Genomic DNA, 25,759 nt, shown 5'->3' with positions numbered 1-25,759 from the left:
TGGAACGGGGTCCACTCAGCCTCGGGAAGTCAATTGAGTTTGGGTGGGTTCAATTCTCACTTCATCCATCCTGGAAGTGGTTTTCCGTGGTTTCCCACTCTCCTCCAGGCAAATGCCGGGATGGTACCTCATTTACGGCCACGGCCGCTTCCTTCCCTCTTCCTTGTCTAATCCTTGCAATTTTCCCATCCCCCCGCAAGGCCACCGTTCAGCATAGCAGGTAAGGCCCCCTGAACGAGGTACTGGTCATCCTCCCCAGTTGTATCCCCCGACCCAGAGACTGTAGCTCCAGGACACTGCACTTGAGGCGGTAGAGGCGTGATCCTTCGGTGTGTCCGAGGGAAAAACCGACCCTGGAGGCTAAACAGACAATTAAGACGAAGAAGAAGAAGAAGAAGAAGAAAAGAAGAAGAAGAAGAAGAAGAAGAAGAAGAAGGAATAGCACAATATTCTGTAAGGATCTCCCAGCGCGAGCACGCTCAGAATGATGAAATCTGCTCCCATTCAAGTGGCAAAGGAACATGCCTAATAATAGAAAGACAGCTTTGAATCATACTGATAAAACAACGCATATCGTGCCCGGCTAGCCCCGTCGGTAGGGCAAGAGACTCTTAATCTCAGGGTCGTGGGTTCGAGCCCCACGCTGGGCGTCTGTTTTACGTCATTGGTAAATATTAAATAACACGTTGTTCAAACATGATCCTGAAGTGAAGTCTGTACCACCGGCTTCAAATATGGTGCCTTCACCACCTGACTCAGTTTCATTGGGTACCATATTGTGACGGCGGAAAAATGGAAGAGGTAGTCATTGTTGTTTTAAGGATATTTCTCTCTTTCTTAGTCTATTTACCGTGTTGGTCGGGCCTCTTAGACTCCTACAACGTGACGCCATCTCTCAGGTCAGGAGATGTGTGGTGATTTGTGGTGCAACGAAGGACGAAGAAGTTATCGAGCGTGGTATTTGCCTGGATATGAGAATGCGAAACGACGCAAAACCATTCTCTTCACGGCCTACGGCGGGGTTTGAACACAGCCGCCTCCAGAATGCTGAGTTAAACCATAGCGATGTGCTGTGTTACTCTTCGTGCGTTCTGGTGGCATACGAGCTTGGCATAATTGACGGAAAGAGATGCACACAACATTCAGTTGTGGTGTAATTAACCGGAGAATTTATTAACGTACGCCTCTGTGGTGCAGTATTTAGTGTGATTAGCTGCAATCCCTGGAGGCCCGGGTTTGATTCCCGGCTCTGCCTCGAAATTGGAAAAGTGGTACGAGGGCTGGAACGGGGTCCACTCAGCCTCGGAAAGTCAATTGAGTTTAGGTGGGTTCAATTCTCACTTCATCCGTCCTGGAAGTGGTTTTCCGTGGTTTCCCACTCTCCTCCAGACAAATGCCGGGATGGTACCTAATTTGAGGCTTGCAATCTTCCCATCCCTTCGCAAGGCCACCGTTCAGCATAGCAGGTAAGGCCACCTGGACGAGGTACTGGTCATCCTCCCCAGTTGTATCCCCCGACCCAGAGTCTATAGCTCCAGGACACTGCACTTGAGGCGGTAGAGGCGGGATCCTTCGCTGAGTCCGAGGGAATAACCGACCCTGGAGGCTAAACAGATAATTAAGACGAAGAAGAGGAAGCAGAAGAAGAAGGAATAGCACAATATTCAGTAAGGATCTCCCAGGGCGAGCACGCGCAGAATGATGAAATTGCCTCCCATTCAAGTGGCAAAGGAACATGCCGAATAATAGAAAGACAGCTTTGAATCTTACTAATAAAACACCCCATATCGTGCCCGGCTAGCTCAGTCGGTAGAGCATGACGCTCTTAATCTCAGGGTCGTGGGTTCGAGCCCCACGTTGGGCGTCTGTTTTACGTCATTGGTAATTATTAAATAACACGTTGTTCAAACATGATCCTGAAGTGAAGTCTGTACCACCGGCTTCAAGTATGGTGTCTTCACCACCAGTGTCAGTTTTATTGGGTACCATATTGTGACGGCGGAAGAATGGAAGAGGTAGTCATTGTTGTTTTAAGGATATTTCTCTCTTTCTTAGTCTATTTACCGTGTTGGTCCGGCTTCTTAAACTCCTACAACATGACGCCATCTCTCAGGTCAGGAGATGTGTGGTGATTTGTGGTGCAACGAAGGACGAAGAAGTTATCGAGCGTGGTATTTGCCTGGATGTGAGAATGCGAAACGACGCAAAACCATTCTCTTCACGGCCTACGGTGGGGTTTGATCACACCCGCCTCCAGAATGCAGAGTTAAACCATAGCGATGTGCTGTGTTACTCTTCGTGCGTTCTGGTGGCATTCGAGCTTGCCATAATTGACGGAAAGAGATGCACACAACATTCAGTTGTGGTGTAATTAACCGGAGAATTTATTAACGTACGCCTCTGTGGTGCAGTATTTAGTGTGATTAGCTGCAATCCCTGGAGGCCCGGGTTTGATTCCCGGCTCTGCCTCGAAATTGGAAAAGTGGTACGGGGGCTGGAACGGGGTCCACTCAGCCTCGGGAAGTCAATTGAGTTTGGGTGGGTTCAATTCTCACTTCATCCATCCTGGAAGTGGTTTTCCGTGGTTTCCCACTCTCCTCCAGGCAAATGCCGGGATGGTACCTAACTTAAGGTTGCAATCTTCCCATCCCCACGCAAGGCCACCGTTCAGCATAGCAGGTAAGGGCACGTGGACAAGGAACTGGTCATCCTCCCCAGTTGTATCCCCCGACCCAGAGTCTGTAGCTCCAGGACACTGCACTTGAGGCGGTAGAGGTGGGGTCCCTCGCTGAGTCCGAGGGAAAAACCGACCCTGGAGGCTAAACAGGTAATTAAAATGAAGAAGGAGAAGAAGAAGAAGAAGAAGGAATAGCACAATATTCTGTAAGGATCTCCCAGGGCGAGCACGCTCGGTATGATGAAATCGCCTCCCATTCAAGTGGCAGAGGAAGATGCCTAATAATAGAAAGACAGCTTTGAATCTTACTGATAAAACACCCCATATCGTGCCCGGCTAGCTCAGTCGGTAGAGCATGAGACTCTTAATCTCAGGGTCGTGGGTTCGAGCCCCACGTTGGGCGTCTGTTTTACGTCATTGGTAAATATTAAATAACACGTTGTTCAAACATGATCCTGAAGTGAAGTCTGTACCACCGGCTTCAAGTATGGTGTCTTCACCACCAGTGTCAGTTTTATTGAACCATATTGTGACGGCGGAAGAATGGAAGAGGTAGTCATTGTTGTTTTAAGGATATTTCTCTCTTTCTTAGTCTATTTACCGTGTTGGTCCGGCTTCTTAAGCTCCTACAACATGACGCCATCTCTCAGGTCAGGAGATGTGTGGTGATTTGTGGTGCAACGAAGGACGAAGAAGTTATCGAGCGTGGTATTTGCCTGGATGTGAGAATGCGAAACGACGCAAAACCATTCTCTTCACGGCCTACGGTGGGGTTTGATCACACCCGCCTCCAGAATGCAGAGTTAAACCATAGCGATGTGCTGTGTTACTCTTCGTGCGTTCTGGTGGCATTCGAGCTTGCCATAATTGACGGAAAGAGATGCACACAACATTCAGTTGTGGTGTAATTAACCGGAGAATTTATTAACGTACGCCTCTGTGGTGCAGTATTTAGTGTGATTAGCTGCAATCCCTGGAGGCCCGGGTTTGATTCCCGGCTCTGCCTCGAAATTGGAAAAGTGGTACGGGGGCTGGAACGGGGTCCACTCAGCCTCGGGAAGTCAATTGAGTTTGGGTGGGTTCAATTCTCACTTCATTCATCCTGGAAGTGGTTTTCCGTGGTTTCCCACTCTCCTCCAGGCAAATGGCGGGATGGTACCTAACTTAAGGTTGCAATCTTCCCATCCCCACGCAAGGCCACCGTTCAGCATAGCAGGTAAGGGCACGTGGACAAGGTAATGGTCATCCTCCCCAGTTGTATCCCCCGACCCAGAGTCTGTAGCTCCAGGACACTGCACTTGAGGCGGTAGAGGTGGGGTCCCTCGCTGAGTCCGAGGGAAAAACCGACCCTGGAGGCTAAACAGGTAATTAAAACGAAGAAGGAGAAGAAGAAGAAGAAGGAATAGCACAATATTCTGTAAGGATCTCCCAGGGCGAGCACGCTCGGTATGATGAAATCGCCTCCCATTCAAGTGGCAGAGGAAGATGCCTAATAATTGAAAGACAGCTTTGAATCTTACTGATAGAACAGTGCCTGTCGTGCCCGGCTAGCGCAGTCGGTAGAGCATGAGACTCTTAATCTCAGGGTCGTGGGTTCGAGCCCCACGTTGGGCGTCTGTTTTACGTCATTGGTAAATATTAAATAACACGTTGTTCAAACATGATCCTGAAGTGAAGTCTGTACCACCGGCTTCAAATATGGTGCCTTCACCACCTGACTCAGTTTTATTGGGTACCATATTGTGACGGCGGAAGAATGGAAGAGGTAGTCATTGTTGTTTTAAGGATATTTCTCTCTTTCTTAGTCTATTTACCGTGTTGGTCCGGCCTCTTAGACTCCTACAATGTGACGCCATCTCTCAGGTCAGGAGATGTGTGGTGATTTGTGGTGCAACGAAGGACGAAGAAGTTATCGAGCGTGGTATTTGCCTGGATGTGAGAATGCGAAAGGACGCAAAATCATTCTCTTCACAGCCTACGGCGGGGTTTGAACACACCCGCCTCCAGAATGCAGAGTTAAACCATAGCGATGTGCTGTGTTACTCTTCGTGCGTTCTGGTGGCATTCGAGGTTGCCATAATTGACGGAAAGTAATGCACACAACATTCAGTTGTAGTGTAATTAACCGGAGAATTTATTAAAGTACGCCTCTGTGGTGAAGTTGTTAGTGTGATTAGCTGCAATCCCCGGAAACCCGGGTTCGATTCTCGGCTCTTCCTCGAAATTTGAAAAGTGGTACGAGGACTGGAACGGGGTCCACTCAGCCTCGGGAAGTCAATTGAGTTTGGGTGGGTTCAATTCTCACTTCATCCATCCTGGAAGTGGTTTTCCGTGGTTTCCCACTCTCCTCCAGGCAAATGCCGGAATGGTACCTAACTTAAGGTTGCAATCTTCCCACCCCCCCGCCAGGCCACCGTTCAGCATAGCAGGTAAGGCCACCTGGACGAGGTACTGTCATCCTCCCCAGCTGTATCCCCCGACCCAGAGACTGTAGCTCCAGGACACTGCACTTGAGGCGGTAGAGGCGGGATCCCTCGCTGAGTCCGAGGGAAAAACCGACCCTGGAGGATAAACAGATAATTAAGACGAAGCAGAAGATGAAAAAGGAATAGCACAATATTCTGTAAGGATCTCCCAGGGCGAGTACGCTCAGAATGATGAAATCGCCTCCCATTAAAGATGCAAAGGAACATTCCTAATAATAGAAAGACAGCTTTGAATCTTACTGATAAAACGCTGCATATCGTGCCCGGCTAGCCCCGTCGGTAGGGCATGAGACTCTTAATCTCAGGGTCGTGGGTTCGAGCCCCACGCTGGGCGTCTGTTTTACGTCATTGTAAATATTAAATAACACGTTGTTCAAACATGATCCTGAAGTGAAATCTGTACCACCGGCTTCAAATATGGTGCCTTCACCACCTGACCCAGTTTCATTGGGTACCATATTGTGACGGCGGAAAAATGGAAGAGGTAGTCATTGTTGTTTTAAGGATATTTCTCTCTTTCTTAGTCTATTTACCGTGTTGGTCGGGGCTCTTAGGCTCCTACAATGTGACGCCATCTCTCAGGTCAGGAGATGTGTGGTGATTTGTGGTGCAACGAAGGACGAAGAAGTTATCGAGCGTGGTATTTGCCTGGATGTGAGAATGCGAAACGGCGCAAAACCATTCTCTTCACGGCCTACGGTGGGGTTTGAACACACCCGCCTCCAGAATGCAGAGTTAAACCATAGCGATGTGCTGTGTTACTCTTCGTGCGTTCTGGTGGCATTCGAGCTTGCCATAATTGACGGAAAGAGATGCACACAACATTCAGTTGTGGTGTAATTAACCGGAGAATTTATTAAAGTACGCCTCTGTGGTGTAGTGGTTAGTGTGATTAGCTGCAATCCCCGGAGGCCCGGGTTCGATTCTCGGCTCTGCCTCGAAATTTGAAAAGTGGTACGAGGGTTGGAACGGGGTCCACTCAGCCTCGGGAAGTCAATTGAGTTTGGGTGGGTTCAATTCTCACTTCATCCATCCTGGAAGTGGTTTTCCGTGGTTTCCCACTCTCCTCCAGGCAAATGCCGGGATGGTACCTCATTTGCGGCCACGGCCGCTTCCTTCCCTCTTCCTTGTCTAATCCTTGCAATTTTCCCATCCCCCCGCAAGGCCACCGTTCAGCATAGCAGGTAAGGCCCCCTGAACGAGGTACTGGTCATCCTCCCCAGTTGTATCCCCCGACCCAGTGACTGTAGCTCCAGGACACTGCACTTGAGGCGGTAGAGGCGTGATCCTTCGGTGTGTCTGAGGGAAAAACCGACCCTGGAGGCTAAACAGACAATTAAGACGAAGAAGAAGAAGAAGAAGAAAAGAAGAAGAAGAAGAAGAAGAAGAAGAAGAAGAAGAAGAAGGAATAGCACAATATTCTGTAAGGATCTCCCAGCGCGAGCACGCTCAGAATGATGAAATCTGCTCCCATTCAAGTGGCAAAGGAACATGCCTAATAATAGAAAGACAGCTTTGAATCATACTGATAAAACAACGCATATCGTGCCCGGCTAGCCCCGTCGGTAGGGCATGAGGCTCTTAATCTCAGGGTCGTGGGTTCGAGCCCCACGCTGGGCGTCTGTTTTATGTCATTGGTAAATATTAAATAACACATTGTTCAAACATGATCCTGAAGTGAAGTCTGTACCACCGGCTTCAAATATGGTGCCTTCACCACCTGACTCAGTTTCATTGGGTACCATATTGTGACGGCGGAAAAATGGAAGAGGTAGTCATTGTTGTTTTAAGGATATTTCTCTCTTTCTTAGTCTATTTACCGTGTTGGTCGGGCCTCTTAGGCTCCTACAACGTGACGCCATCTCTCAGGTCAGGAGATGTGTGGTGATTTGTGGTGCAACGAAGGACGAAGAAGTTATCGAGCGTGGTATTTGCCTGGATATGAGAATGCGAAACGACGCAAAACCATTCTCTTCACGGCCTACAGCGGGGTTTGAACACAGCCGCCTCCAGAATGCAGAGTTAAACCATAGCGATGTGCTGTGTTACTCTTCGTGCGTTCTGGTGGCATACGAGCTTGGCATAATTGACGGAAAGAGATGCACACAACATTCAGTTGTGGTGTAATTAACCGGAGAATTTATTAACGTACGCCTCTGTGATGCAGTATTTAGTGTGATTAGCTGCAATCCCTGGAGGCCCGGGTTTGATTCCCGGCTCTGCCTCGAAATTGGAAAAGTGGTACGAGGGCTGGAACGGGGTCCACTCAGCCTCGGAAAGTCAATTGAGTTTAGGTGGGTTCAATTCTCACTTCATCCGTCCTGGAAGTGGTTTTCCGTGGTTTCCCACTCTCCTCCAGACAAATGCCGGGATGGTACCTAATTTAAGCCTTGAAATCTTCCTATCCCCACGCAAGGCCACCGTCCAGGAAAGCAGGTAAGGCCACCTTTACGAGGTACTGGTCATCCTCCCCAGTTGTATCCCCCGACCCAGAGTCTGTAGTTCCAGGACACTACACTTGAGGCGGTAGAGGTGGGGTCCCTCGCTGAGTCCGACAGAAGAACCGACCCTGGAGGCTAAGCAGATAAATAAGACGAAGAAGGAGAAGAAGAAGGAGAAGGAATAGCACAAAATTCTGTGAGGATATCCCAGGGCGAGCACGCTCAGAATGATGAAATCGCCTCCCATTCTAGTGGCAAAGGAACATGCCTAATAATAGAAAGACAGCTTTGAATCTTACTAATAAAACACCCCATATCGTGCCCGGCTAGCTCAGTCGGTAGAGCATGACGCTCTTAATCTCAGGGTCGTGGGTTCGAGCCCCACGTTGGGCGTCTGTTTTACGTCATTGGTAAATATTAAATAACACGTTGTTCAAACATGATCCTGAAGTGAAGTCTGTACCACCGGCTTCAAATATGGTGCCTTCACTACCTGACTCACCTTTATTGGGTACCATATTGTGACACCGGAAGAATGGAAGAGGTAGTCATTGTTATTTTAAGGATATTTCTCTCTTTCTTAGTCTATATACTGTGTTGGTCGGGCCTCTTATACTCCTACAACGTGACGCCATCTCTCAGGTCAGGTGATGTGTGGTGATTTGTGGTGCAACGAAGGACGAAGAAGTTATCGAGCGTGGTATTTGCCTGGATGTGAGAATGCGAAACGACGCAAAACCATTCTCTTCACAGCCTACGGTGGGGTTTGATCACACCCGCCTCCAGAATGCAGAGTTAAACCATACCAATGTGCTGTGTTACTCTTCGTGCGTTCTGGTGGCATTCGAGCTTGCCATAATTGACGGAAAGAGATGCACACAACATTCAGTTGTGGTGTAATTAACCGGAGAATTTATTAAAGTACGCCTCTGTGGTGTAGTGGTTAGTGTGATTGGCTTCAATCTCCGGAGGCCCGGCTTCGATTCTCGGCTCTGCCTCGAAATTTGAAAAGTGGTACGAGGGCTGGAACGGGGTCCACTCAGCCTCGGGAAGTCAATTGAGTTTAGGTGGGATCGATTCTTACCCCATCCATCCTGGAAGTGATTTTCCGTGGTATCCCACTTCTCTTCCAGGCAGAGGCCGGGATGGTACCTCATTTACGGCCACGGCCGCTTCCTTCCCTCTTCCTTGCCTAATCCTTGCAATTTTCCCATCCCCCCGCAAGGCCACCGTTCAGCATAGAAGGTAAGGCCACCTGGACGAGGTACTGGTCACCTTCCCCACTTGTATCTCACGTCCCAGAGTCTGTAGCTCCAGGACACTGCACTTGAGGCGGTAGAGGCGGGATCCCTGGCTGAGTCCGAGGGAATACCGACCCTGGAGGCTAAACAGGTAATTAAAACGAAGAAGGAGAAGAAGAAGAAGAAGGAATAGCATAATATTCTGTAAGGATCTCCCAGGGCGAGCACGCTCAGAATGATGAAATCGCCTCCCATTCAAGTGGCAGAGGAACATGCCTAATAATAGAAAGACAGCTTTGAATCTTACTGATAAAACAGTGCATGTCGTGCCCGGCTAGCTCAGTCGGTAGAGCATGAGACTCTTAATCTCAGGGTCGTGGGTTCGAGCCCCACGTTGGGCGTCTGTTTTACGTCATTGGTAAATATTAAATAACACGTTGTTCAAACATGATCCTGAAGTGAAGTCTGTACCCCCTGCTTCAAATATGGTGCCTTCACCACCTGACTCAGTTTTATTGGGTACCATATTGTGACGGCGGAAGAATGGAAGAAGTAGTCATAGTTGTTTTAAGGATATTTCTCTCTTTCTTAGTCTATTTACCGTGTTGGTCGGGCCTCTTAGACTCCTACAACGTGACGCCATCTCTCAGGTCAGGAGATGTGTGGTGATTTGTGGTGCAACGAAGGACGAAGAAGTTATCGAGCGTGGTATTTGCCTGGATGTGAGAATGCGAAAGGACGCAAAACCATTCTCTTCACAGCCTACGGCGGGGTTTGAACACACCCGCCTCCAGAATGCAGAGTTAAACCATAGCGATGTGCTGTGTTACTCTTCGTGCGTTCTGGTGGCATTCGAGGTTGCCATAATTGACGGAAAGAAATGCACACAACATTCATTTGTAGTGTAATTAACCGGAGAATTTATTAAAGTACGCCTCTGTGGTGAAGTTGTTAGTGTGATTAGCTGCAATCCCCGGAAACCCGGGTTCGATTCTCGGCTCTTCCTCGAAATTTGAAAAGTGGTACGAGGACTGGAACGGGGTCCACTCAGCCTCGGGAAGTCAATTGAGTTTAGGTGGGTTCAATTCTCACTTCATCCATCCTCGAAGTGGTTTTCCGTGGTTTCCCACTCTCCTCCAGGCAAATGCCGGAATGGTACCTAACTTAAGGTTGCAATCTTCCCACCCCCCCGCCAGGCCACCGTTCAGCATAGCAGGTAAGGCCACCTGGACGAGGTACTGGTCATCCTCCCCAGCTGTATCCCCCGACCCAGAGACTGTAGCTCCAGGACACTGAACTTGAGGCGGTAGAGGCGGGATCCCTCGCTGAGTCCGAGGGAAAAACCGACCCTGGAGGCTAAACAGATAATTAAGACGAAGCAGAAGATGAAAAAGGAATAGCACAATATTCTGTAAGGATCTCCCAGGGCGAGTACGCTCAGAATGATGAAATCGCCTCCCATTAAAGATGCAAAGGATCATTCCTAATAATAGAAAGACAGCTTTGAATCTTACTGATAAAACGCTGCATATCGTGCCCGGCTGGCCCCGTCGGTAGGGCAAGAGACTCTTAATCTCAGGGTCGTGGGTTCGAGCCCCACGCTGGGCGTCCGTTTTACGTCATTGGTAAATATTAAATAACACGTTGTTCAAACATGATCCTGAAGTGAAGTCTGTACCACCGGCTTCAAACATGGTGCCTTCACCACCTGACTCAGTTTCATTGGGTACCATATTGTGACGGCGGAAAAATGGAAGAGGTAGTCATTGTTGTTTTAAGGATATTTCTCTCTTTCTTAGTCTATTTACCGTGTTGGTCGGGCCTCTTAGGCTCCTACAACGTGACGCCATCTCTCAGGTCAGGAGATGTGTGGTGATTTGTGGTGCAACGAAGGACGAAGAAGTTATCGAGCGTGGTATTTGCCTGGATGTGAGAATGCGAAACGGCGCAAAACCATTCTCTTCACGGCCTACGGTGGGGTTTGAACACACCCGCCTCCAGACTGCAGAGTTAAACCATAGCGATGTGCTGTGTTACACTTCGTGCGTTCTGGTGGCATTTGAGCTTGCCATTATTGACGGAAAGAGATGCACACAACATTCAGTTGTGGTGTAATTAACCGGAGAATTTATTAAAGTACGCCTCTGTGGTGTAGTGGTTAGTGTGATTAGCTGCAATCCCCGGAGGCCCGGGTTCGATTCTCGGCTCTGCCTCGAAATTTGAAAAGTGGTACGAGGGTTGGAACGGGGTCCACTCAGCCTCGGGAAGTCAATTGAGTTTGGGTGGGTTCAATTATCACTTCACCCATCCTGTAAGTGGTTTTCCGTGGTTTCCCACTCTCCTCCAGACAAATGCCGGGATGGTACCTAATTTAAGGCTTGCAATCTTCCTATCCCCACGCAAGGCCACCGTCCAGAAGAGCAGGTAAGGCCACCTTTACGAGGTACTGGTCATTGTCCCCAGTTGTATCCCCCGACCCAGAGTCTGTAGCTCCAGGACACTGCACTTGAGGCGGTAGAGGTGGGGTCCCTCGCTGAGTCCGACTGAAGAACCGACACTGGAGGCTAAGCAGATAAATAAGACGAAGAAGGAGAAGAAGAAGAAGAAGGAATAGCACAAAATTCTGTGAGGATATCCCAGGGCGTGCACGCTCAGAATGATGAAATCTGCTTCCATTCAAGTGGCAAAGGAACATGCCAAATAATATAAAGACAGCTTTGCATCTTACTGATAAAACACTGCATAGCGTGCCCGGCTACCTCAGACCGTAGAGCATGTTACTCTTAATCACTGGGTCGTGGGTTGGAGCCCAACGTTGGGCGTCTGTTTTACGTCATTGGTAAATATTAAATAACACGTTGTTCAAACATGATCCTGAAGTGAAGTCTGTACCACCGGCTTCAAATGTGGTGCCTTCACCACCTGACTCAATTTTATTGGGTACCATATTGTGACGGCGGAAGTATGGAAGAGGTAGTCATTGTTGTTTTAAGGATATTCCTCTCTTTCTTAGTCTATTTACCGTGTTGGTCGGGCCTCTTATACTCCTACAACGTGACGCCATCTCTCAGGTCAGGAGATGTGTGGTGATTTGTGGTGCAACGAAGAACGAAGAAGTTATCGAGCATGGTATTTGCCTGGATGTGAGAATGCGAAACAACGCAAAACCATTAATTTCACGGCCTACGGTGGGGTTTGAACACACCCGCCTCCAGAATGCAGAGTTAAACCATAGCGATGTGCTGTGTTACTCTTCGTGCGTTCTGGTGGCATTCGAGCTTGCCATAATTGACGGAAAGAGATGCACACAACATTCAGTTGTGGTGTAATTAACCGGAGAATTTATTATAGCAGGCCTCTGTGGTGTAGTGGTTAGTGTGATTAGCTACAATCCCCTGAAGCCCGGGTTCGATTCTCGGCTCTGCCTCGAAATTTGAAAAGTGGTACGACACTGGAACGGGGTCCACTCAGCCTCGGGAAGTCAATTGAGTTTAGGTGGGTTCAATTCTCACTTCATCCATCCTGGAATAGGTATTCCGTGGTTTCCCACTCTCCTCCAGACAAATGCCGGGATGGTACCTAATTTAAGGCTTGCAATCTTCCTATCCCCACGCAAGGCCACCGTCCAGGAAAGCAGGTAAGGCCACCTTTACGAGGTACTGGGCATTGTCCCCAGTTGTATCCCCCGACCCAGAGTCTGTAGCTCCACGACACTGCACTTGAGGCGGTAGAGGTGGGGTCCCTCGCTGAGTCCGACTGAAGAACCGACCCTGGAGGCTAAGCAGATAAATAAGACGAAGAAGGAGAAGAAGAAGGAGAAGAAGGAATAGCACAAAATTCTGTGAGGATCTCCCAGGGCGAGCACGCTCAGAATGATGAAATCGCCTCCCATTCAAGTGGCAAAGGAACATGCCTAATAATAGAAAGACAGCTTTGAATCTTACTAATAAAACACCCTATATCGTGCCCGGCTAGCTCAGTCGGTAGAGCATGAGACTCTTAATCTCAGGGTCGTGGGTTCGAGCCCCACGTTGGGCGTCTGTTTTACGTCATTGGTAAATATTAAATAACACGTTGTTCAAACATGATCCTGAAGTGAAGTCTGTACCACCGGCTTCAAATATGGTGCCTTCACCACCTGACTCAGTTTTATTGGGTACCATATTGTGACGGCGGAAGAATGGAAGAGGCAGTCATTGTTGTTTTAAGGATATTTCTCTCTTTCTTAGTCTATTTACCGTGTTGGTCGGGCCTCTTAGGCTCCTACAACGTGACGCCATCTCTCAGGTCAGGAGATGTGTGGTGATTTGTGGTGCAACGAAGGACGAAGAAGTTATCGAGCGTGGTATTTGCCTGGATGTGAGAATGCGAAACGACGCAAAACCATTCTCTTCACGGCCTACGGTGAGGTTTGAACACAGCCGCCTCCAAAATGCAGAGTTAAACCATAGCGATGTCCTGTGTTACTCTTCGTGCGTTCTGGTGGCATTCGAGCTTGCCATAATTGACGGAAAGAGATGCACACAACATTCAGTTGTGGTGTAATTAACCGGAGAATTTATTGAAGTACGCCTCTGTGGTGTAGTGGTTAATGTGATTAGCTGCAATCCCCGGAGGCCCAGTTTCGATTCTCGGCTCTGCCTCGAAATTTGAAAAGTGGTACGAGGGCTGGAACGGGGTCCACTCAGCCTCGGGAAGTCAATTGAGTTTAGGTGGTTTCGATTCTTACCTCATCCATCCTGGAAGTGACTTTCCGTGGTTTCCCACTTCTCTTCCAGGCAGATGCCGGGATTGTACCTCATTTACGGCTACGGCCGCTTCCTTCCCTCTTCCTTGTCTAATCCTTGCTATTTTCCCATCCGCCCGCAAGGCCACCGTTCAGCATAGCAGGTAAGGCCACCTGGACGAGGTACTGGTCATCCTCCCCAGTTGTATCCCCCGACCCAGAGTCTGTAGCTCCAGGACACTGCACTTGAGGCGGTAGAGGCGGGATCCTTCGCTGAGTCCGAGGGAATAACCGACAATGGAGGCTAAACAGATAATTAAAACGAAGAAGAGGAAGAAGAAGAAGGAATAGCACAATATTCTGTAAGGATCTCCCAGGGCGAGCACGCTCAGAATGATGAAATCGCCTCCCATTCAAGTGGCAAAGGAACATGCCTAATAATAGAAAGACAGCTTTGAATCTTACTAATAAAACACCCGATATCGTGCCCGGCTAGCTCAGTCGGTAGAGCATGAGACTCTTAATCTCAGGGTCGTGGGTTCGAGCCCCACGTTGGGCGTCTTTTTTACGTCATTGGTAAATATTAAATAACACGTTGTTCAAACATGATCGTGCAGTGAAGTCTGTACCACCGGCTTCAAGTATGGTGCCTTCACCACCAGTCTCAGTTTTATTGGGTACCATATTGTGACGGCGGAAGAATTGAAGAGGTAGTCGTTGTTGTTTTAAGGATATTTCTCTCTTTCTTAGTCTATTTACTGTGTTGGTCGGACCTCTTAGACTCCTACAACGTGACGCCATCTCTCAGGTCAGGAGATTTGTGGTGATTTGTGGTGCTACGAAGGACGAAGAAGTTATCGAGCGTGGTATTTGCCTGGATGTGAGAATGCGAAACGACGCAAAACCATTCTCTTCACGGCCTATGGTGTGGTTTGAACACAGCCGCCTCCAAAATGCAGAGTTAAACCATAGCGATGTGCTGTGTTACTCTTCGTGCGTTCTGGTGGCATTCGAGTTTGCCATAATTGACTGAAAGAGATGCACATAACATTCAGTTGTGGTGTAATTAACCGGAGAATTTATTAAAGTACGCCTCTGTGGTGTAGTGGTTAATGTGATTAGCTGCAATCCCCGGAGGCCCAGTTTCGATTCTCAGCTCTGCCTCGAAATTTGAAAAGTGGTACGAGGGCTGGAACGGGGTCCACTCAGCCTCGGGAAGTCAATTGAGTTTAGGTGGGTTCGATTCTTACCTCATCCATCCTCGAAGTGATTTTCCGTGGTTATTCACTTCTCTTCCAGGCATATGCCGGGATTGTACCTCATTTACGGCTACGGCCGCTTCCTTCCCTCTACCCTGTCTAATCCTTGCTATTTTCCCATCCGCCCGCAAGGCCACCGTTCAGCATAGCAGGTAAGGCCACCTGGACGAGGTACTGGTCATCCTCCCCAGTTGTATTCCCCCACCCATAGTCTGTAGCTCCAGGACACTGCACTTGAGGCGGTAGTGGCGGGATCCTTCGCTGAGTCCGAGGGAATAACCGACCCTGGAGGCTAAACAGATAATTAAAACGATGAAGATGAAGAAGAAGAAGAAGGAAAAGCACAATATTCTGTAAGGATCTCCCAGGGCGAGCACGCTCAGAATGATGAAATCGCCTCCCATTCAAGTGGCAAAGGAACATGCCTAATAATAGAAAGACAGCTTTGAATCTTACTAATAAAACACCCCATATCGTGCCCGGCTAGCTCAGTCGGTAGAGCATGAGACTGTTAATCTCAGGGTCGTGGGTTCGAGCCCCACGTTGGGCGTCTGTTTTACGTCATTGGTAAATATTAAATAACACGTTGTTCAAACATGATCCTGAAGTGAAGTCTGTACCACCGGCTTCAAGTATGGTGTCTTCACCACCAGTGTCAGTTTTATTGAGTACCATATTGTAACGGCGGAAGAATGGAAGAGGTAGTCTTTGTTGTTTTAAGGATATTTCTCTCTTTCTTAGTCTATTTACTGTGTTGGTCGGGCCTCTTATACTCCTACAACGTGACGCCATCTCTCAGGTCAGGTGATGTGTGGTGATTTGTGGTGTAACGAAGGACGATGAAGTTATCGTGCGTGGTATTTGCCTGGATGTGAGAATGCGAAACGACGCAAAACCATTCTCTTCACGGCCTACGGTGTCGTTTGAACACACCCGCCTCCAGAATGCAGAGTTAAACCATAGCGATGTGCTGTGTTACTCTTCGTGCGTTCTGGTGGCATTCGAGCTTGCCATAATTGAGGGAAAGAGATGCACACAACATTCAGTTGTAGTGTAATTAACCGGAGAATTTATTAAAGTACGCCTCTGTGGTGTAGTGGTTAGTGTGATTAGCTGCAATCCCCGGAGGCCCAGTTCCGATTCTCGGCTCTGCCTCGAAATTTGAAAAGTGGTACGAGGGTTGGAACGGGGTCCACTCAGCCTCGGGAAGTCAATTGAGTTTGGGTGGGTTCAATTCTCACTTCATCCATCCTGGAAGTGGTTTTCCGTGGTTTCCAACGCTCCTCGAGGCAAATGCCGGAATGGTACCTAACTTAAGGTTGCAATCTTCCCACCCCCCCGCCAGGCCACCGTTCAGCATAGCAGGTAAGGCCACCTGGACGAGGTACTGTCATCCTCCCCAGCTGTATCCCCCGACCCAGAGACTGTAGCTCCAGGACACTGAACTTGAGGCGGTAGAGGCGGGATCCCTCGCTGAGTCCGAGGGAAAAACCGACCCTGGAGGCTAAACAGATAATTAAGACGAAGCAGAAGATGAAAAAGGAATAGCACAATATTCTGTAAGGATCTCCCAGGGCGAGTACGCTCAGAATGATGAAATCGCCTCCCATTAAAGATGCAAAGGAACATTCCTAATAATAGAAAGACAGCTTTGTATCTTACTGATAAAACGCTGCATATCGTGCCCGGCTAGCCCCGTCGGTAGGGCATGAGACTCTTAATCTCAGGGTCGTGGGTTCGAGCCCCACGCTGGGCGTCTGTTTTACGTCATTGTAAATATTAAATAACACGTTGTTCAAACATGATCCTGAAGTGAAGTCTGTACCACCGGCTTCAAATATGGTGCCTTCACCACCTGACTCAATTTCATTGGGTACCATATTGTGACGGCGGAAAAATGGAAGAGGTAGTCATTGTTGTTTTTAGGATATTTCTCTCTTTATTAGTCTATTTACCGTGTTGGTCGGGGCTCTTAGGCTCCTACAATGTGACGCCATCTCTCAGGTCAGGAGATGTGTGGTGATTTGTGGTGCAACGAAGGACGAAGAAGTTATCGAGCGTGGTATTTGCCTGGATGTGAGAATGCGAAACGGCGCAAAACCATTCTCTTCACGGCCTACGGTGGGGATTGAACACAGCCGCCTCCAGAATGCAGAGTTAAACCATAGCGATGTGCTGTGTTACTCTTCGTGCGTTCTGGTGGCATTCGAGCTTGCCATAATTGACGGAAAGAGATGCACACAACATTCAGTTGTGGTTAATTAACCGGAGAATTTATTAAAGTACGCCTCTGTGGTGTAGTGGTTATTGTGATTAGCTGCAATCCCCGGAGGAACGGGGTCCAATCCCCGGCTCTGCCTCGAAATTTGAAAAGTGGTACGAGGGTTGGAACGGGGTCCACTCAGCCTCGGGAAGTCAATTGAGTTTGGGTGGGTTCAATTCTCACTTCATCCATCCTGGAAGTGGTTTTCCGTGGTTTCCCACTCTCCTCCAGGCAAATGCCGGGATGGTACCTCATTTACGGCCACGGCCGCTTCCTTCCCTCTTCCTTGCCTAATCCTTGCAATTTTCCCATCCCCCCGCAAGGCCACCGTTCAGCATAGCAGGTAAGGCCACCTGGACGAGGTACTGGTCATCCTCCCTAGTTGTATCTCACGTCCAAGTGTCTGTAGCTCCAGGACACTGCACTTGAGGCGGTAGAGGCGGGATCCTTCGCTGAGTCCGAGGGAATAACCGACCCTGGAGGCTAAACAGATAATTAAGACGAAGAAGAGGAAGAAGAAGAAGAAGGAATAGCACAATATTCTGTAAGGATCTCCCAGGGCGAGCACGCTCAGAATGATGAAATCGCCTCCCATTCAAGTGGCAAAGGAACATGCCTAATAATAGAAAGACAGCTTTGAATCTTACTAATAAAACACCCCATATCGTGCCCGACTAGCTCAGTCGGTAGAGCATGAGACTCTTAATCTCAGGGTCGTGGGTTCGAGCCCCACGTTGGGCGTCTGTTTTACGTCATTGGTAAATATTAAATAACACGTTGTTCAAACATGATCCTGAAGTGAAGTCTGTACCACCGGCTTCAAATATGATGCCTTCACCACCTGACTCAGTTTTATTGGGTACCATATTGTGACGGCGGAAGAATGGAAGAGGTAGTCACTGTTGTTTTAAGGATATTTCTCTCTTTCTTAGTCTATTTACCGTGTTGGTCGGGCCTCTTAGGCTCCTACAACGTGACGCCATCTCTCAGGTCAGGAGATGTGTGGTGATTTGTGGTGCAACGAAGGACGAAGAAGTTATCGAGCGTGGTATTTGCCTGGATGTGAGAATGCGAAACGACGCAAAACCATTCCCTTCACGGCCTACGGTGTGGTTTGAACACACCCGCCTCCAGAATGCAGAGTTAAACCATAGCGATGTGCTGTGTTACTCTTCATGCGTTCTGGTGGCATTCGAGCTTGCCATAATTGAGGGAAAGAGAAGCACACAACATTCAGTTGTTGTGTATTTAACCGGAGAATTTATTAAAGTGCGCCTCTGTGGTGTAGTGGTTAGTGTGATTAGCTGCAATCCCCGGAGGCCCAGTTTCGATTCTCGGCTCTGCCTCGAAATTTGAAAAGTGGTACGAGGGTTGGAACGGGGTCCACTCAGCCTCGGGAAGTCAATTGAGTTTCGGTGGGTTCAATTCTCACTTCATTCATCCTGGAAGTGGTTTTCCGCGGTTTCCCACCCTCCTCCAGGCAAATGCCGGGATGGTACCTCATTTACGGCCACGGCCACTTCCTTCCCTCTTCCTTGTCTAATCCTTGCTATTTTCCCATCCCCCCGCAAGGCCACCGTTCAGCATAGCAGGTAAGGCCACCTGGACGAGGTACTGCTCATCCTCCCCAGTTGTTTCCCCCGACCCGAAGTCTGTAGCTCCAGGACACTGCACTTGAAGCGGTAGAGGCGGGATCCTTCGCTGTGTCCGAGGGAAAAACCGACCCTGGAGGCTAAACAGATAATTAAGACGAAGAAGAAGAAGTAGAAGACGAAGAAGAGGAAGAAGAAGAAGAAGGAATAGCACAATATTCTGTAAGGATCTCCCAGGGCGAGCACGCTCAGAATGATGAAATCGCCTCCCATTCAAGTGGCAAAGGAACATGCCTAATAATAGAAAGACAGCTTTGAATCATACTGATAAAACAATGCATATCGTGCGCGGCTAGCTCAGTCGGTAGAGCATGAGACTCTTAATCTCAGGGTCGTGGGTGCGAGCCCCACGTTGGGCGTCTGTTTTACGTCATTGGTAAATATTAAATAACACGTTGTTCAAACATGATCCTGAAGTGAAGTCTGTACCACCGGCTTCAAATATGGTGCCTTCACCACCTGACTCAGTTTTATTGGGTACCATATTGTGACGGCGGAAGAATGGAAGAGGCAGTCATTGTTGTTTTAAGGATATTTCTCTCTTTCTTAGTCTATTTACCGTGTTGGTCGGGCCTCTTAGGCTCCTACAACGTGACGCCATCTCTCAGGTCAGGAGATGTGTGGTGATTTGTGGTGCAACGAAGGACGAAGAAGTTATCGAGCGTGGTATTTGCCTGGATGTGAGAATGCGAAACGACGCAAAACCATTCTCTTCACGGCCTACGGTGTGGTTTGAACACAGCCGCCTCCAAAATGCAGAGTTAAACCATAGCGATGTCCAGTGTTACTCTTCGTGCGTTCTGGTGGCATTCGAGCTTGCCATAATTGACGGAAAGAGATGCACACAACATTCAGTTGTGGTGTAATTAACCGGAGAATTTATTAAAGTACGCCTCAGTGGTGTAGTGTTAATGTGATTAGCTGCAATCCCCGGAGGCCCAGTTTCGATTCTCGGCTCTGCCTCGAAATTTGAAAAGTGGTACGAGGGCTGGAACGGGGTCCACTCAGCCTCGGGAAGTCAATTGAGTTTAGGTGGGTTCGATTCTTACCTCATCCATTTTGGAAGTGATTTTCCGTGGTTTCCCACTTCTCTTCCAGGCAGATGCCGGGATTGTACCTCATTTACGGCTACGGCCGCTTCCTTCCCTCTTCCTTGTCTAATCCTTGCTATTTTCCCATCCGCCCGCAAGGCCACCGTTCAGCATAGCAGGTAAGGACACCTGGACGAGGTACTGGTCATCCTCCCCAGTTGTATCCCCCGACCCAGAGTCTGTAACTCCAGGACACTGCACTTGAAGCGGTAGAGGCGGGATCCTTCGCTGAGTCCGAGGGAATAACTGACAATGGAGGCTAAACAGATAATTAAAACGAAGAAGAGGAAGAAGAAGAAGGAATAGCACAATATTCTGTAAGGATCTCCCAGGGCGAGCACGCTCAGAATGATGAAATCGCCTCCCATCCAAGTGGCAAAGGAACATGCCTAATAATAGAAAGACAGCTTTGAATCTTACTGATAAAACAGTGCATGTCGTGCCCGGCTAGCTCAGTCGGTAGAGCGTGAGACTCTTAATCTCAGGGTCGTGGGTTCGAGCCCCACGTTGGGCGTCTGTTTTACGTCATTGGTAAATATTAAATAACACGTTGTTCAAACATGATCGTGAAGTGAAATCTGTACCACCGGCTTCAAGTATGGTGCCTTCACCACCAGTCTCAGTTTTATTGGGTACGGTACCATATTGTGACGGCGGAAGAATTGAAGAGGTAGTCGTTGTTGTTTTAAGGATGTTTCTCTCTTTCTTAGTCTATTTACTGTGTTGGTCGGACCTCTTAGACTCCTACAACGTGACGCCATCTCTCAGGTCAGGAGATGTGTGGTGATTTGTGGTGCAACGAAGGACGAAGAAGTTATCGAGCGTGGTATTTGCCTGGATGTGAGAATGCGAAACGACGCAAAACCATTCTCTTCACGGCCTACGGTGTGGTTTGAACACAGCCGCCTCCAAAATGCAGAGTTAAACCATAGCGATGTGCTGTGTTACTATTCGTGCGTTCTGGTGGCATTCGAGCTTGCCATAATTGACTGAAAGAGATGCACATAACATTCAGTTGTGATGTAAGTAACCGGAGAATTTATTACAGTACGCCTCTGTGGTGTAGTGGTTAATGTGATTAGCTGCAATCCCCGGAGGCCCAGTTTCGATTCTCAGCTATGCCTCGAAATTTGAAAAGTGGTACGAGGGCTGGAACGGGGTCCACTCAGCCTCGGGAAGTCAATTGAGTTTAGGTGGGTTCGATTCTTACCTCATCCATCCTCGAAGTGATTTTCCGTGGTTTCCCACTTCTCTTCCAGGCAGATGCCGGGATTGTACCTCATTTACGGCTACGGCCGCTTCCTTCCCTCTTCCTTGTCTAATCGTTGCTATTTTCCCATCCGCCCGCAAGGCCACCGTTCAGCATAGCAGGTAAGGCCACCTGGACGAGGTACTGGTCATCCTCCCCAGTTGTATTCCCCGACCCAGTGTCTGTAGCTCCAGGACACTGCACTTGAGGCGGTAGAGGCGGGATCCTTCGCTGAGTCCGAGGGAATAACCGACCCTGGAGGCTAAACAGATAATTAAAACGATGAAGATGAAGAAGAAGAAGAAGAAGGAATAGCACAATATTCTGTAAGGATCTCCCAGGGCGAGCACGCTCAGAATGATAAAATCGCCTCCCATTCAAGTGGCAAAGGAACATGCCTAATAATAGAAAGACAGCTTTGAATCTTACTAATAAAACACCCCATATCGTGCCCGACTAGCTCAGTCGGTAGAGCATGAGACTCTTAATCTCAGGGTCGGGGGTTCGAGCCCCACGTTGGGCGTCTGTTTTACGTCATTGGTAAATATTAAATAACACGTTGTTCAAACATGATCCTGAAGTGAAGTCTGTACCACCGGCTTCAAGTATGGTGTCTTCACCACCAGTGTCAGTTTTATTGGGTACCATATTGTGACGGCGGAAGAATGGAAGAGGTAGTCATTGTTGTTTTAAGGATATTTCTCTCTTTCTTAGTCTATTTACCGTGTTGGTCCGGCTTCTTAAGCTCCTACAACATGACGCCATCTCTCAGGTCAGGAGATGTGTGGTGATTTGTGGTGCAACGAAGGACGAAGAAGTTATCGAGCGTGGTATTTGCCTGGATGTGAGAATGCGAAACGACGCAAAACCATTCTCTTCACGGCCTACGGTGGGGTTTGATCACACCTGCCTCCAGAATGCAGTGTTAAACCGTAGCGATGTGCTGTGTTACTCTTCGTGCGTTCTGGTGGCATTCGAGCTTGCCATAATTGACGGAAAGAGATGCACACAACATTCAGTTGTGGTGTAATTAACCGGAGAATTTATTAACGTACGCCTCTGTGGTGCAGTATTTAGTGTGATTAGCTGCAATCCCTGGAGGCCCGGGTTTGATTCCCGGCTCTGCCTCGAAATTGGAAAAGTGGTACGGGGGCTGGAACGGGGTCCACTCAGCCTCGGGAAGTCAATTGAGTTTGGGTGGGTTCAATTCTCACTTCATCCATCCTGGAAGTGGTTTTCCGTGGTTTCCCACTCTCCTCCAGGCAAATGCCGGGATGGTACCTAAATTAAGGTTGCAATCTTCCCATCCCCACGCAAGGCCACCGTTCAGCATAGCAGGTAAGGGCACGTGGACAAGGTACTGGTCATCCTCCCCAGTTGTATCCCCCGACCCAGAGTCTGTAGCTCCAGGACACTGCACTTGAGGCGGTAGAGGTGGGGTCCCTCGCTGAGTCCGAGGGAAAGACCGACCCTGGAGGCTAAACAGGTAATTAAAACCAAGAAGGAGGAGAAGAAGAAGAAGAAGGAATAGCACAATATTCTGTAAGGATCTCCCAGGGCGAGCACGCTCGGTATGATGAAATCGCCTCCCATTCAAGTGGCAGAGGAAGATGCCTAATAATAGAAAGACAGCTTTGAATCTTACTGATAAAACAGTGCCTGTCGTGCCCGGCTAGCTCAGTCGGTAGAGCATGAGACTCTTAATCTCAGGGTCGTGGGTTCGAGCCCCACGTTGGGCGTCTGTTTTACGTCATTGGTAAATATTAAATAACACGTTGTTCAAACATGATCCTGAAGTGAAGTCTGTACCACTGGCTTCAAATATGGTGCCTTCACCACCTGACTCAGTTTTATTGGGTACCATATTGTGACGGCGGAAGAATGGAAGAGGTAGTCATTGTTGTTTTAAGGATATTTCTCTCTTTCTTAGTCTATTTACCGTGTTGGTCGGGCCTCTTAGACTCCTACAACGTGACGCCATCTCTCAGGTCAGGAGATGTGTGGTGATTTGTGGTGCAACGAAGGACGAAGAAGTTATCGAGCGTGGTATTTGCCTGGATGTGAGAATGCGAAACGACGCAAAACCATTCTCTTCACGGCCTATGGTGTGGTTTGAACACAGCCGCCTCCAAAATGCAGAGTTAAACCATAGCGATGTGCTGTGTTACTCTTCGTGCGTTCTGGTGGCATTCGAGCTTGCCATAATTGACTGAAAGAGATGCACATAACATTCAGTTGTGGTGTAATTAACCGGAGAATTTATTAAAGTACGCCTCTGTGGTGTAGTGGTTAATGTGATTAGCTGCAATCCCCGGAGGCCCAGTTTCGATTCTCAGCTCTGCCTCGAAATTTGAAAAGTGGTACGAGGGCTGGAACGGGGTCCACTCAGCCTCGGGAAGTCAATTGAGTTTAGGTGGGTTCGATTCTTACCTCATCCATTCTCGAAGTGATTTTCCGTGGTTTCCCACTTCTCTTCCAGGCAGATGCCGGGATTGTACCTCATTTACGGCTACGGCCGCTTCCTTCCCTCTTCCTTGTCTAATCGTTGCTATTTTCCCATCCGCCCGCAAGGCCACCGTTCAGCATATCAGGTAAGGCCACCTGGACGAGGTACTGGTCATTCTCCCCAGTTGTATTCCCCGACCCAGAGTCTGTAGCTCCAGGACACTGCACTTGAGGCGGTAGAGGCGGGATCCTTCGCTGAGTCCGAAGGAATAACCGACCCTTGTGGCTAAACAGATAATTAAAACGATGAAGATGAAGAAGAAGAAGAAGGAATAGCACAATATCATGTAAGGATCTCCCAGGGCGAGCACGCTCAGAATGATGAAATCGCCTCCCATTCAAGTGGCAAAGGAACATGCCTAATAATAGAAAGACAGCTTTGAATCTTACTAATAACCCACCCCATATCGTGCCCGGCTAGCTCAGTCGGTAGAGCATGAGACTCTTAATCTCAGGGTCGTGGGTTCGAGCCCCACGTTGGGCGTCTGTTTTACGTCATTGGTAAATATTAAATAACACGTTGTTCAAACATGATCCTGAAGTGAAGTCTGTACCACCGGCTTCTAATATGGTGCCTTCACCACCTGACTCAGTTTTATTGGGTACCATATTGTGACGGCGGAAGAATGGAAGAGGTAGTCATTGTTGTTTTAAGGATATTTCTCTCTTTCTTAGTCTATTTACCGTGTTGGTCCGGCTTCTTAAGCACCTACAACATGACGCCATCTCTCAGGTCAGGAGATGTGTGGTGATTTGTGGTGCAACGAAGGACGAAGAAGTTATCGAGCGTGGTATTTGCCTGGAGGTGAGAATGCGAAACGACGCAAAACCATTCTCTTCACGGCCTACGGTGGGGTTTGATCACACCCGCCTCCAGAATTCAGAGTTAAACCGTAGCGATGTGCTGTGTTACTCTTCGTGCGTTCTGGTGGCATTCGAGCTTGCCATAATTGACGAAAAGAGATGCACATAACATTCAGTTGTGGTGTAATTAACCGGAGAATTTATTAACGTACGCCTCTGTGGTGCAGTATTTAGTGTGATTAGCTGCAATCCCTGGAGGCCCGGGTTTGATTCCCGGCTCTGCCTCGAAATTGGAAAAGTGGTACGGGGGCTGGAACGGGGTCCACTCAGCCTCGGGAAGTCAATTGAGTTTGGGTGGGTTCAATTCTCACTTCATCCATCCTGGAAGTGGTTTTCCGTGGTTTCCCACTCTCCTCCAGGCAAATGCCGGGATGGTACCTAACTTAAGGTTGCAATCTTCCCATCCCCACGCAAGGCCACCGTTCAGCATAGCAGGTAAGGCCACCTGGACGAGGTACTGTCATCCTCCCCAGCTGTATCCCCCGACCCAGAGACTGTAGCTCCAGGACACTGCACCTGAGGCGGTAGAGGCGGGATCCCTCGCTGAGTCCGAGGGAAAAACCGACCCTGGAGGCTAAACAGATAATTAAGACGAAGCAGAAGATGAAAAAGGAATAGCACAATATTCTGTAAGGATCTCCCAGGGCGAGTACGCTCAGAATGATGAAATCGCCTCCCATTAAAGATGCAAAGGAACATTCCTAATAATAGAAAGACAGCTTTGTATCTTACTGATAACACGCTGCATATCGTGCCCGGCTAGCGCCGTCGGTAGGGCATGAGACTCTTAATCTCAGGGTCGTGGGTTCGAGCCCCACGCTGGGCGTCTGTTTTACGTCATTGTAAATATTAAATAACACGTTGTTCAAACATGATCCTGAAGTGAAGTCTGTACCACCGGCTTCAAATATGGTGCCTTCACCACCTGACTCAGTTTCATTGGGTACCATATTGTGATGGCGGAAAAATGGAAGAGGTAGTCATTGTTGTTTTTAGGATATTTCTCTCTTTCTTAGTCTATTTACCGTGTTGGTCGGGGCTCTTAGGCTCCTACAATGTGACGCCATCCCTCAGGTCAGGAGATGTGTGGTGATTTGTGGTGCAACGAAGGACGAAGAAGTTATCGAGCGTGGTATTTGCCTGGATGTGAGAATGCGAAACGGCGCAAAACCATTCTCTTCACGGCCTACGGTGGGGATTGAACACACCCGCCTCCAGAATGCAGAGTTAAACCATAGCGATGTGCTGTGTTACTCTTCGTGCGTTCTGGTGGCATTCGAGCTTGCCATAATTGACGGAAAGAGA

The 25,759-nt window shown here is 48.6% G+C and overlaps 13 non-coding genes across 13 annotated transcripts; all 13 read left to right on the top strand.

Annotated features, from left to right (window-relative positions):
• The first annotated feature begins 3,007 nt into the window (after positions 1 to 3,007).
• Positions 3,008 to 3,080, top strand: TRNAK-CUU (transfer RNA lysine (anticodon CUU)). The gene has a single exon. It is a non-coding gene; the product is annotated as a tRNA-Lys (tRNA).
• A 1,138-nt stretch (positions 3,081 to 4,218) lies between these two features.
• On the top strand, positions 4,219 to 4,291 carry TRNAK-CUU (transfer RNA lysine (anticodon CUU)). The gene has a single exon. It is a non-coding gene; the product is annotated as a tRNA-Lys (tRNA).
• Positions 4,292 to 5,424: 1,133 nt separating this feature from the next.
• On the top strand, positions 5,425 to 5,497 carry TRNAK-CUU (transfer RNA lysine (anticodon CUU)). The gene has a single exon. It is a non-coding gene; the product is annotated as a tRNA-Lys (tRNA).
• Positions 5,498 to 9,173: 3,676 nt separating this feature from the next.
• TRNAK-CUU (transfer RNA lysine (anticodon CUU)) lies at positions 9,174 to 9,246 on the top strand. Its single transcript has one exon. It is a non-coding gene; the product is annotated as a tRNA-Lys (tRNA).
• A 3,564-nt stretch (positions 9,247 to 12,810) lies between these two features.
• Positions 12,811 to 12,883, top strand: TRNAK-CUU (transfer RNA lysine (anticodon CUU)). Its single transcript has one exon. It is a non-coding gene; the product is annotated as a tRNA-Lys (tRNA).
• A 1,174-nt stretch (positions 12,884 to 14,057) lies between these two features.
• Positions 14,058 to 14,130, top strand: TRNAK-CUU (transfer RNA lysine (anticodon CUU)). The gene has a single exon. It is a non-coding gene; the product is annotated as a tRNA-Lys (tRNA).
• Positions 14,131 to 15,307: 1,177 nt separating this feature from the next.
• Positions 15,308 to 15,380, top strand: TRNAN-GUU (transfer RNA asparagine (anticodon GUU)). Its single transcript has one exon. It is a non-coding gene; the product is annotated as a tRNA-Asn (tRNA).
• A 1,133-nt stretch (positions 15,381 to 16,513) lies between these two features.
• Positions 16,514 to 16,586, top strand: TRNAK-CUU (transfer RNA lysine (anticodon CUU)). Its single transcript has one exon. It is a non-coding gene; the product is annotated as a tRNA-Lys (tRNA).
• Positions 16,587 to 17,761: 1,175 nt separating this feature from the next.
• On the top strand, positions 17,762 to 17,834 carry TRNAK-CUU (transfer RNA lysine (anticodon CUU)). The gene has a single exon. It is a non-coding gene; the product is annotated as a tRNA-Lys (tRNA).
• A 2,443-nt stretch (positions 17,835 to 20,277) lies between these two features.
• On the top strand, positions 20,278 to 20,350 carry TRNAK-CUU (transfer RNA lysine (anticodon CUU)). The gene has a single exon. It is a non-coding gene; the product is annotated as a tRNA-Lys (tRNA).
• A 1,185-nt stretch (positions 20,351 to 21,535) lies between these two features.
• TRNAK-CUU (transfer RNA lysine (anticodon CUU)) lies at positions 21,536 to 21,608 on the top strand. The gene has a single exon. It is a non-coding gene; the product is annotated as a tRNA-Lys (tRNA).
• A 1,143-nt stretch (positions 21,609 to 22,751) lies between these two features.
• Positions 22,752 to 22,824, top strand: TRNAK-CUU (transfer RNA lysine (anticodon CUU)). Its single transcript has one exon. It is a non-coding gene; the product is annotated as a tRNA-Lys (tRNA).
• A 1,177-nt stretch (positions 22,825 to 24,001) lies between these two features.
• TRNAK-CUU (transfer RNA lysine (anticodon CUU)) lies at positions 24,002 to 24,074 on the top strand. The gene has a single exon. It is a non-coding gene; the product is annotated as a tRNA-Lys (tRNA).
• The last annotated feature ends 1,685 nt before the right edge of the window (positions 24,075 to 25,759 follow it).

Source organism: Anabrus simplex, chromosome 3, assembly GCF_040414725.1.
Source record: "Anabrus simplex isolate iqAnaSimp1 chromosome 3, ASM4041472v1, whole genome shotgun sequence".
Taxonomy (NCBI): Eukaryota; Metazoa; Arthropoda; class Insecta; order Orthoptera; family Tettigoniidae; genus Anabrus; species Anabrus simplex.
This window is presented reverse-complemented; position numbering and strand designations above follow the sequence as displayed.